This window comes from Lytechinus pictus, unplaced genomic scaffold (genome assembly GCF_037042905.1).
Source record: "Lytechinus pictus isolate F3 Inbred unplaced genomic scaffold, Lp3.0 scaffold_22, whole genome shotgun sequence".
NCBI classification, from domain to species: Eukaryota; Metazoa; Echinodermata; class Echinoidea; order Temnopleuroida; family Toxopneustidae; genus Lytechinus; species Lytechinus pictus.
Window position 1 is genome coordinate 934,735 of NW_026974142.1, and position 10,070 is coordinate 944,804.

Here is a 10,070-nt window from a genome sequence, read left to right on the forward strand (position 1 = left end):
CATGATATATTCTTTATTATTCTATTATTCTATATATTCTATTTTTGATATAGATATTATTTATTTCTTTATGTATCTTTAATGTATTTATGATAAACTTTTGGCATGTTTCTACAGAAAATCATTAAAAACGATTTATCTTTTCCGGACTCGAAAAACCTTATCGCCCTTAAGCCAACCTGCTTCTACAAACCGAATAATCTGATTAACTCGCTTTTCGCGTTGCAAATACGGCGGAAATCGGAAAATTCAACCTATAACCTCACGTTGCATTGTACATACATGTATGTCCAAAATTGCATCTTCTTAGGAAAATTTTCAAAATTTGTGGTAGATCTCACTCAATGTAGCAGGTATACGTGTTGCACGATCAGCTGGCAAGATCGAAAAGGCCAGAATGTGCAAATTTATGTACTGCGAAATTGCACTTTTGGGATAAAGCACTTCCGCCAGACACGATACGCTATTTTGCCGTGTGTTTTTACAGAAAAGTTAAACGGATTAACATGGCAATAACCACCTCTCAGAGATGGTTATGAGAAACCATATTTTGCTTGAAGCAGTTTATCAATAAACCGCATCGCGTCTGTTTCTACAAAATTCCACAGGAAAGTTTTCCGGGATTCTGGATACTTACGCGGGTAATACCTTTTAACGATTCTATGTAGAAACACGCCGTTTGATATATCTTTTAGGTGAAAAGAAAATAGAGAAATATTAGAAGTTTCTATTTTTATGGGGGTACTATTTTCCCCCCTTTTGGGGATATTTATTTCCTCCAAGTTTGGTACTCTTTACCTTTAATCATTTGGCCATGTGAAGGCTATCACACATTTTGAGTTTAATCTTCGAAATTTGGTGTTCATCAGTTTGTTGTCCAAACTCTGTCTTACATTTAGATTTGTTTATAGGAAGATTAACATAATATCTATGTGGAGTGCAATCATTGACCTCTTGTAGAGTCGTGCAGTCACATGTATTCATAATGCTGGTGCTTTTATGCCATTTTATTAATGTCATTGAAATAGCTGTGTGAAAGCAATTACACACAACAGATTTAAAATCAAGGTTATTGTATTACAAGTATCAGGTTTGTTTGCAGAACAGTGGTTTTGCCAAGTACTCAATCCACGTAAAAAGCCATCAGAGAGAACATGTTTATTCTTGGAAATGTTATTCAATTGTTGTGTTTTTCAATTAAACTCTGTCTTGATAGATGTTTATTTTAGATACCAAGATTGACAGAGTATAGATGTCAACGAGGAGCAAAGTCATATATATTCATAACTTATGTGCTTTAATTATAAAGTCTATACTTGTGAATACTGTGTTCCATTTATGCTGTACTTAAACTTCTTATAGTAAAAACATTTGACGTTCTTGAAATAACTGTTTTCATCATTTTTTTCTTGTGCATACTTAATCCATTATCAAACCTACCATTAACCCGAGCTATATATGCTGTTCACCATTGGTCTACCATTCACTGTACTTTATTGGCCTACTACTATACATTGTACACCTTTGGTCTACTGTCTATCATTCAGTGTAAACCATTGGTCTACCATTCACAGTACACTTGTGGTCTATAATGTATGGCCAATGGTTTAAATTGAATGGTTGACCAATGGTATAGAGTGTATGGTATGACAATGGTGTACAGTGAACGGTAGGCCAATGGTGTACAGTAAATGGTAGGTCAATGGTGTATGGTAAGCCAATGGTGTACGGTGATTGGTAGGTCAATGGTGTATGGTGTATGGTAGGCCAATGGTGAACTGTAAATGGTAGGTCAATGGTGTGCGGTGTATGGTAGGCCAATGGTGTACAATGTATGGTAGGTCAATGGTGTATGGTGAATGGTAGGGCAATGATGAACGGTGTATGGTGAATGGTAGGTGAATGGTGTACGGTGAATGGTACGCGAATGGAGTACGGTGAATGGTAGGTGTACGGTGTATGGTGAATGGTAGGCGAATGGTTTATGGTGAATGGTACGCGAATGGTGTACGGTGAATGGTACGCGAATGGTGTACGGTGAATGGTAGGTGTATGGTGTATGGTGAATGGTAGGCGAATGGTGTATGGTGAATGGTACGTGAATGGTGTACGGTGAATGGTACGCGAATGGTGTACGGTGAATGGTACATTGTAGGTCAACGGTGTATGGTGAATGGTAGGCGAATGGTGAATGGTGTAAGGTGAATGGTAGACCAATGGTGTCCAGTAAACGGTGGCTGAATGGTAAATGGTAGGCCAGTGAATGGTGGCTGAATGGTGGTCAGTGGTAAACCTGTCTATAGTGGCCATGGTAGATCAATGGTGAATGGTGTTTGATCAATGGTATATGAATGGTAAATGGTGCTCATGAATATGGTAATAGTAACGTCCCAATTATTTAAATTAGTTTGAATGGTATACCATTGGGGCGTGAATGGTATACCATTGGTGTATGATGGGTGCTGTGCGAATGGTATTCCAATGGTATATCAATGGTGTTTCAATGGTGTATGGTGTATGGTATTTCAATGGTATACCATTCAATTTTTTTTTATAAGGGAGAGAGTAAAGTTAAATAGCTATTGCTAACTAGAGGGTATATCCCAAAGAACAAAAACAAAGAAACAATTAGGTCTACTTTAAATCGTGCACAAACTTGTGGTAAAACAGAAGTGCGATTAACCTACTGACGAAATGGCTTAAATTAAAGGGGGAGAGGTGGTCGAAACAATCTGTGGGTGTTGGAAGCCCAGCGACCCATATTTTGAATGCAAACATCGGGAACACCTGCCATGGTTGCAGACGTATTCGCAACGCAACACATTTTAGGCCACGCCTCCACGTGAAGTCCGAACAAATACCATATTTGGCATCGCAACATATCTCCACCACGGCAAAGGAATTCGCCTGACCAGGCCCCCTCCTTGTAAAACACATGTTACGTACCACTGGCGGGTTATGTTGTTGTCCAGCTAGTCTGACCTGAGATAACCTCTCATTAACTCGTTTTGCACGTTAAGAGGTATTATTACATTTGTTGGTAAAATTATTACATTTGTGGGTAAAATTATTATATTTGTGGGTAAAGTGTTATTACATTTGTGGGCGTTATTAAATTTATGGGTAAAGTGTTATTACATTTGTGGGTGCAACAGGCCTCCATATTGACGTGAAATAAGGGGGCACCAAACTGACCCTAAACTCAGGGAGATAGGGTAAATTCATGTTTGACCTGGGGTGCCAACTTATTCACATAGATTGACCTTAAATGAGGGGCGCCCAATGGATGTTTGACGGGGGGGGATTTATGTTTTACATGGGGGCGTAGAGTTTATGTTCCACCAAGCGTGTCATATTGACCTTAAAGTACGGGGTCCCAAACTGATCTTAAACTCAGGGGGATAGGCTGCCAAGTTGATGTAACCGGAGGCACCAAACTGACCCTAAACTTAGGGGGGCGCCAAATTTACCTAAACTTTAATGATTGATTCAATGATTTCCTTTTCTTATATTCAAATTAACCTTGAAATACTCCTTTTTTAGATCAGTAGATCGAAAATTTCAGCTCGCGCTTCGCTCTCGCATTGTTTTTTCAGTGATATTCTTATCACGTTCATTGAAACAAATGATGCTTGAAATTTCCCTTTTTTTTTTCATTAGATCCAAAATTTTCAGAGCTCGCATTTTAGGGGATCGTGATATACTTATCCTTTTCATAATCCAAGTAATGCTTGAATTTTTACTTTTTATGTTCATTAGATCATCTTTCAGCTCGCGCTATTGGTTTAAGTATTGGTTTAATGGTATACCGTTTATGAATTCAAATAGAGCTTGAAATGTAGTCTGCAGGCACAGACCCTGATTGAAACTTTGATCAACAAGTGTGTCTCCATGCAAAGACTGGCACATTCAAAACTTCCTGTGTCAATTCAGGGTCTGCATAATCTTCTAGAAATCATTTATCACGCTCACGCTCGCCTCCTTCTTTCAGAATCACTTTCCATTGAACTGCTACTAGTGGCCAGTGAGAAGATATTTGATAACTAAGACATGTTAGATACGATTTAGCCAGTAGTTAATCCAACATAAACAGTGTCCAATGCCCAAAAAAGCCTCCAGGGATCATTGGTCTATTCACAAGCAGAAATGGTCATTGCATGGTCATCGTAAATACTGTACATGTGGGCCTACTGTATAATAATAGTAGCTCTATGGTATAATGGCATGGAAAATGTAGTTACATATTCCTGGTAAAAAAGAATATTTCCGTCCAAAGCAGAGAAGTGAAAAAGTAAGCTATGTACATTTTTAATACTTGCATAGATAAGATCTTAACGAATCCCGGTAACTAATATCGAACAGTTGTGATTCTGTCTCCCCTCGGGTGTAGCGATCATAATGTGGTAACATGGACTCCAGAAGACGTATTTCCCCGAAAGCCAAACGTGACGAGGAAGCGCATCGTAAGACCTATCCGAGACTCTGATGCAAGATGTTTTGGTAGGTGGATCTCGGACTAATCTTCGTCGAATGTTTTGACGCCCCAGATACCCAAGGTAATTGTGATGAAGTTTATTCCACCCTCCAGCAAGGCCTTGAAACATTCTTTCCCTTAAAGACGGTTCGAGTACATCCAGGGGACAAACCGTGGATAACCCCTGAAGTGAAATCGCTGATTAGTAAACGACAACATCTCTTTGGCAATGGCCTGCCAAGTGAATAAAGAGCATGTCGCAATAACATCTGCAGATCCATCCGTCAGGCGAAACGGGAGTGTTATCCTGACCGAGTTGTAAAACTGAAAAATTATGATACCGTGTCATGGTACAAACACATAAAAGCTCATGACATCGCGTAACCATTCTGACGAGTCGATTTTTGTTCCATACGTTGACCAGTCCCAAGTTGATGTTGTAGCTGAAGTTATCAATGCACACTTCACCAATGTTTCCAGCGGCATAATGCCATTGGGATGTTCTGCGAGAACTACAGAAAGTGACCCCAGAAAAGTCTTCTGGACCTGATGGTGTCTCTGAAAGACTTATCAGAAATTTTGCACTTGAACTGAGTTCCCCACTTAGTCATATACTTAACTGTACCTATACTGAATGAATTGTCCTTGACCAGTGGAAGCAAGCAATTATAGTCTCAATCCCGAAAGAGAAACCTGCCAGATTTTAAAAACTCAGACCAATTGCGCTTACAGACCGTTTTGTAAAACTGGCTGAGTTGTTCATTACTAGGTGGTTGATGTCAGCTGTCTCGTTGTCACTTGACACTAAACAGTTCGGTAGTAGATCTAGTATGTCGTGTACACATTGCTTAGTAGATATCGTCAACTTTCTCTGTAAAAATGCAGACAAGCTTGGTACTACGTCTGTGATGGTAACTACAGATATATCTAAGCATTTGATAGGGTAGACCATTATCGTATCAAAACTGGTAGATCTACATGCCAACCCTTTTCATTTGTCCTAAATTGCCAGCTTTCTCACTGATTGATCCCAGCGTGTTCGCTACCGTGGTTGGCTGTCCTCAAGTATACATATCCATGCAGGTGTAACGCAGGGAACACGATTAGGCCCTGCTCTATTCTTGATCTTGATCAACGATGCTTTAAAATCATCATCCAATGTTCAACACAGGAAATATGTTGACGACATGACGATCGCGGAGTCAACACATCGGGGATCGGCCAGTGAGATACAGTCCACCCTCCGGGAACTTGACAATTGGTGTTCTATAAAAAACATGAAACTGAACGGTTCTAATGGGGCGTTGCAAGAAAGTTACGTTGCAATTTATTGCAAATCGACTGCAACTTTGCAGCCGATCCCGATTGACTGCAACATAGCAATCAATCGCCAATTTGCGTTGCAAGAAAACGGCTTGCGATTGAACGCAAGTTGCAGCTGATTTGCAGACGATTTGCAGCTGTCAACAGGGTCTGCAGCACAAGACTAGCCGAAAAAGCAAAAGATTGGCTTGCAACAAGCTTGAACCTGGAAGAAAGTAAGTAGAAAATATTCATTTTTCAGACAATTCTTTCTCCATTATGTATGTTTTCAGAGAATTTATATATTTTAGACCTATGCCAGGGAATTTTTTTTTTTGAAAAAAGTGAAAATGTATCTTCATCGCCGGTCGAAATTTCACCTTCAACAAATTTTCTACCGCACACTTTTAATCCCAGTCCCACACTTGACTTTTTGTGTCGGTGATGCACGGTTGTATCAACAACATGGCAGGTCATTGCCGGTGCAGTGCACTCGTCATCCCCGACCATTTGCCATACAGCAAAAGGTAGGGGATGGGACTAGAGGTATGTGAGGCGTACTCATAGACAACATTTGTTATAAAAATGTAAAAGTAAGAGAATATGACTTACCAGTCTTTCCCCCCGAACCAAACGTTGATCTTCCTTCCGTTGTTGCTGGAATTTATCTTGGACTCAACTATATATTGTCATTTATTTGAAGACTCTTCGTGAAATCATCGGAATGTATGATGAAATTTGTCATGATCCTCAGCAGCGCATAGACTTCTACGTAGAGGATGTATCGCGCCCTCTTGTGCTCAATTAAAGAAAGCTAACGGAGGCGACCACACCACTGACCTCTACAGAGCTGTATAAAAATGCTTCTCACCACAGATACCTGTTTTCGGTGATGCTTCTATTTCGGATCTCCGTGTGTGTGTGTGTGTGTATTTGAGTTTTGTCAGACGTGTATCAATCAGATATGATTATTTACGTCTGGGACCGACCTTTAACGTCACCATCCGAAAGACGTGACCAGGGATCGAACCTCGAATCTCTGCATCAATTTGTAACTTACCCATATAGCTTGAATTACAGGCGGACGCCACAACGCCCAGTTTTTTTCTCCCCTGACACACAATATTTTTTTTATTATTTTATACACAAGAATAATTGTTGTAGCGCCATCAGCTTAGTTTATTCTATAATGAACTGTATCTTGTCGTATGGTGAAAGGAATTATGATGCCTTTTTTTTGGGGGGGGTATTGCTTCTTCTCTCGATCCCCGATCCCTCTCCTTTATTGAGTACTATCATTGTAAGGGTTAATTATTAATATTATTATTTTGGTTTTCTATTATTTTTCATATTGTTGTGGAATATTCATTTTCATCATCATATCACTTGTGTAAGCCCACATTTTGTACCGTTCTGAAATTAATATGGGTAAAGGGTGAAATGTGAAAAGAATGAAAGGGGCAAGAAACTCAAGAGAAAGTGATAAAACAGAACATAATTACGTTCCAATTTTTTTATGAGTTCTTTTATTTATCCAGGATGGGGAGCACATCAGGCTCGTGCCCACCCCCTCAGAAGCCATAGAACATATTTATTTTGCATCCATTTTATTTGATAATTTGTATAAATAGTTTCATTTGATTGTAATAATTTATGTTTGGATTTGAAATAAATTAAATTGACTTGAAACTTTCCCTCCCCCTTTAAAATTTTGATCTGCCCCTAAATAGGCCTTTGTGGTAAGATATTTTTTATTTTATTTATTGTTTAATGAAAATCCTTTAGGTTTTGATTTTAAATCAATGAAAACAAACTTGAAACTTCATACTGTATAGCGAGGAGCTGTTATCATAATTGTGAAATAATTCGTTACATAAATCTCCTTCACGGGGGGGGGGGGCTTGTTATTTTTTTTCTGTAAAAGAAACCACCCCCTCCCCCTTTGGAAAATCCTGGATTCTCCACTGATTAGACCCACAGTAAAGTTCGTTATTCCGAATTTATGTTACATTAATAATTCGGTAATTAATGCCTAACTTTGTTAAAAGTATTTCTATCGTCAGGTTTATTAATCAGAAAAGAATAAGGGGCTTCTTCATCAAGAATCCCATAACGGAAAATTAACAAAATCGAAACAACTGAATTTCTCCTTTATTTTTTTATTTCATACAAAAATGTCTTATTTCATTTCAGTTTCACAACTACTAGTATCACTTTTTACTTTGTATCAATATGAAACAAAATTGCAAATTTGTCTTGATTGAGGCTATCAAGATTCCTTACCAGAATGCATTACGAGCAAAGTTTTGTCAAAACGTCAACGGTCAGTGGTCCAAACGGGTTGATGAGCCTCTATGGTTTCGTGAGATCGTTTTTCTTTTTCGATTTGTAACTGTGGAACACCATAGACGTAATGGAGGCAGTAATGGAGGCAGACGTAATGGAGGCAGACGTAATGGAGGCGCAACTAGTAGGAAATGAGCTGAAGAAAGCGGTTTGTTTTTGGTGAAGATTTGTTTATATGCCATTTTGACAAGAGTTACGGCAAACTTTTGTACATACCATAATTATCCTTTTTAATATTATAAGGATACACAAGAATAATATTTCATATAAGTATACATCATATTGGTAATAATATCATTATGTGAGAAGTGAGATTTTTTATTAATAGAGTCAATGGCGACAATAGTCAAATATGACTAATCGCCACTCAAACCAACATAAGAAGAAGAAGAAGCAGTTGGATGAGGTTCACGTTGAGAAATCGGTGAGTTTTTATTCATTTTTTATATCATATTTATTAATTTAAAGTCATATCCGTCAAAATAACAGTTTACATCAATGGATCAGTTCAAGTATTAACTGATTCGCGATGCTTTGGGCAACGGATGGGGGAAAAATGAGCAATGCATATTTTAACAAAAGAGAGGTATACAGCACTCATTCAATGAACAAGGTAATGATATAACCTTGTTCTCAGTTATATCTCCATGTGTGGCAAAATAAGAGTGGCAGTGTTTGGCTTATTTTCTCTTTTTCTTTGGGACAAATGCTTGATTTTTTTACACTGACAGTTTCCATTACACCTATTCTTCATACAACTTGTCCCTTAAGTAAATTTGATTCTTTATAGAGGGCGTACACAAAAATATGCCCAAAATTCAAGTTTTTGAGCGCTCTAGTGAATACAAAAATTATTCCCAAGTTACTAATGAAAAATAAATTGCAACTGTATGGAAATTAGTAATTTTGGTCACAAAAGAGATATTTTAATCATTTTTTTAAGTGTGTGCTCTGTACAGCATTGTCATGCCATAGTCCAACCTGTAGATTCCCCACAGGCAGCGTGGTTGCAGTGAACAAGTGGTATACAGCCGAGAACGAGTTTATATTATAACCTCGTTTGTAGGATGAGTGGTGCAGTGCTGTTAAAATCACCCTGAAGCAAGTAAATGTGTAGGCTCTAATTATGTATGAAACATCGAAAATTACCTTTAAAGATAATTGTTGTTCCTATTGGAAATAGAAAGTAAAGACTTAATTAATTCCATTACCTTCTATTTTTTCCACAAGAACAAAAATCCTCTCCATTTGTCTCTCTCTTTTAAGAGTCTGCCTAACGTTAACCTCCCTTTTTATGACTTTCCTTGGCCTGGCCTGGGATAAAGCGAAAATTTTGCTGTTTCGACTTTTGTCTTTGGAGGATAAAAAAACAATTATTGTTATTTGTTTTTTATTTTATTCATTTATTATTATTATTATTTTTTTTTTTTTTTTTTTGGGGGGGGGGTTCTCCAGACTCCACATATCTCGCCAGACAAGAAAAAACACAAAGGAATAGGGGGTCTACATGTATTTGGCTACTTTTCAGAATCTATTGGCCACATCTGCCCCATTCTTGGGGAAGTTTTAACATTGAATAGGGAGTTGCCCGCCCGGGGCTCTTTTTAAAATTCCTTACGGGCAGATTGCACAAGCGGTTCTTTGCAAAGACAGTCTATTTGTGTCGTTGATTTGTAATGATGTGCCGTATGAGTCACATTTTTAATATCCATCACATATAAATATAAAAAGATATACATGTAAGCCTAAATACATCTATTTTTAGATTCAATATGTAGGTCTACTATGCCGGGGGATAATTAGATTTGGTTTGGACAAAGGTGTGCGGCTGAAGGTTTGAAACCCGTACCCATATTTACAGGTCATTCTGGCTAAAAAAGTACCCATTATTAGGGATTCATTACAGGGGCGGATCCAGGATTTCCAAAAGGGGGGGGGGGCACATTTT